A 3394-nucleotide genomic window follows, 5' to 3' on the forward strand; every position below is an offset into this window, starting at 1 on the left:
TTTTTACTTTATTCGATAGAAAATGACACTCTGAATAGAATGACATATCATATGTCAATTTTTAACATTTTCGAATATGGTTTATTTGAATTTGTAACAAGTGGTTCATAATGACAATTTGAGTCGAAATACCAAGTGTGCGGTATCAAATTATTCGTAAAAAAGGTTTTTTCCAAATATGCTAATGAGACATCCTCGTTCCATTTGAAAAAGTTGAGATATGATTAAAACTACGATTTGGGTATCTTTTAAACGACCAGGACAAGACACAAAAGATTAGACGATCAAATCTATTTTCCAAGGCTCCTTGATTACAAATTAGTGTTTTAGCCAAATAGTTTAAATAGCCATGGCACACTAGATTGAAATTTAAAATACAATTTTTTATTAAGCGAGAATATCAGAAGTTGGCATAGATTTTTTAGATAATTATGTACGAATTTGTTTTGAAAAATTCCGATATAAAAAGTATTAAATCAAAATAAAACACATTTTTCAATAAAACAACATATATATTACAATAATAAACACAGTAAATCAACAACAAATAGCCATATTTATTGGACCATTAATATTTTATATTTACAATTTTCAGTATTTAAACATTGTTAGAGTAAATGTTAAGGAAATAATGTAAATATACAGCTTAATAACAACAATAACAAATATAACAATGGCACAAATCCTAAATTCTATAAAATAAATAATAAAAAAAAACTTAAAATACCCTGTTATGACTACATTAAATTTATTAGTCCAAAGGCAACATCTAGTTTACACACCCTGTATATCGATAATTATAATGGAGTAAAATAGATCTGGAATACGGTGTATACAGTATGGTTTTATTTATTTCTGATATACTATTTTGGATATGTAAGAAGTAAAAATAATACGCAATCAGGTTTTTACTCAATAAATTATACCTCTTCATGCATATGATGTATTTAGAATAAATATTTTGAATATATTTAAGTTTTTTCACAAGATAGCATATACAATATGATCGAAAAAAAACCCGGCGTCAACGAATGCTATGAAATGAAGATCGCTGTCATTTTATATGTAAAATTATATGGGGAATGCCATCGATCGTAATTTCCAAGCCAACTGGACGCCATTTTTTTCGATCATACGGTATAACGTATCTAAAAGATGACATCATTGCAATTATGATAATTCATATTATATTAATTGAGATTTTTAATGCTGATAATTTAATGCAAAAAAATAATAATTATAATATACAGAGTGTCCCAGAAATAAGTGCAAATATTTTAAGGGGTGGTAGATCTCGATAAAAGAAACATATTTTCTATTTATCGTTGAAATAACGGAGTTATTTTACTTTGAAAATTTCCAAAAAAAAATATTTTTTGCTAAAATTTTGAGAACCACTAGATCTTTTCTGTATTTTCTTTCTTGTAAATTTAATCTAAAACCTATGTTGCCATATTATTAAGAAATTATGTTTTTTTAACTAAAAACTAAAAAATCAAAAATTTTTCAAAAAATTTCAAATTTTCAAAATTTTTTTTCGCGAAAAAAAACCTCATAGGCGTGTTTCTGGGGTTAAACTATATTACCAGTTAAAATACTTACACTTATTTCTGGGACACCCTGTATAGTATCTCAAAATAACAAAGTTACTGCAAATACACGCAACAATAAAATCTTCAAAGATAAATGTTTTTAATTAAAAGGTAAAAAATAATTATATCAAAAATGCTTAAGACAAATTAATTTTTATTATCCGTTACTGTTCTAATTCATAAGAGAATTAACAATTCTATACAATAATTCATCTTGTTGAATTACATACATTACAATTACATAGAAAGCAAAAATGACTGAATTTCTTTTAATACGCTAAAATTTAATAAAAAGCAACGTAGATCTAGTCAAATTTCTTCGGCTTTGTTAAAATTCTAAACTAAGTTTTCTAGAGACATTAGTTTTAAAATTATTGTGAATTAGTTTAGGTGAACACTAAATCATTAAGAAGTTACTTTAGTACGTCATATATAGACTAGTTTTAGGCTAGAAATTATTATGTAAATAGACTAGATAAAATTACTCTCAAATATGTTCGCCTCAGAGTAGATATTTTTTTTAATAAATTTGAACTTAGTGAAACTGTTTGGCTAAGTAAATGTTGACAAGAACATCTCATGCATTAATGAATCTTTTTCGATAATTTGAGTTGCGTAAATTTTAATTATAAATTATCTGTAATTACAACATTAAGATTTGGGTGAACAGATATTAATTTTATTATACAAACATTTAACAACAAAATTCAAACACAAAATTATAGACCACGAGAAAATTTTCTGTCTACTATAATCGAAACAATGTTTTCTTTTATTTTTTTAAAAGTAATGAATGTCTGAAGTTTAGTGCTATTCAATTATCCTTAAATATCACATCAAAGTCTGAATGTTTACAACCACATATACTCAAATATACAGGTTGTTAATTGTTCATTACTCGCGGCAAGAGATTTAAGGTTGAAAAAAGGCAAAAAAATGTAAACCAAACCGCGCGTCGATAGAGCGAGACGCGACGACGGGACCAGTCGGCAGATAAATCAATAATGCATGCGTTTTCAATAGGCAGTGTTGCCATTCTCTTCCCCTATAAGTAACTGTCGAGTTAACAACCTGTATATTTAACTTCAACAAGAATTACAGTTAGAAGAAAAAAATACCATACCAAAGATTTTTAGGCCCTTCACAATTTCAAAATACAATTACTGCATTTTTTATAATTATTTAAATTTTTGTTTTATAAGCCAAATATTTGCAAAAAAAATAAGTTTTGGAAGAATGAATGGTAAATCTTATTTTGTAAATATCTCTAGACTTAGCAGATCAACATATACCAGCCTGAACACTTTATCTACGTAGTCTGTATTTTAATACAAGCCACAGAGATAAATGTAAATGACCAGTTGTTAGAGAGACAAAATAAAAGCGATATACAGTGTTGTCGGTTTTTTACGTGTGTAGAAAATAATTAACTGTTTTTAAAAGTTTAATGTGTATTACTGAAATGAAGATAATATATCTAAGCTAAATATAATGTTTTACAGATGTAGTAAAATGAGTACCTAACTAATTAGTGAAAATAATGTTTCCAACCAATGACTAAAGAATTCAAGGACAAATAACACCCGAGAGCAAATTGCGACGATGTCACTCAAGCAGTGCCGTGGGACATACTTTTCTTAATTGTTTGAAGACATTTATATTTTTTGATAATTGTTTTAACTACCCCTATGGTGTATACGGTGGTATCATACTAATTAATTATGAAAAAACGTATTAAAATGTTAACAAAGGTACAAAACTAGTATCGACGTATAGCACACATATATAATATCAGAAAAAAT

This window comes from Sitophilus oryzae, unplaced genomic scaffold (genome assembly GCF_002938485.1).
Source record: "Sitophilus oryzae breed Bouriz unplaced genomic scaffold, Soryzae_2.0 scaffold_1701_pilon_pilon, whole genome shotgun sequence".
Taxonomy (NCBI): Eukaryota; Metazoa; Arthropoda; class Insecta; order Coleoptera; family Curculionidae; genus Sitophilus; species Sitophilus oryzae.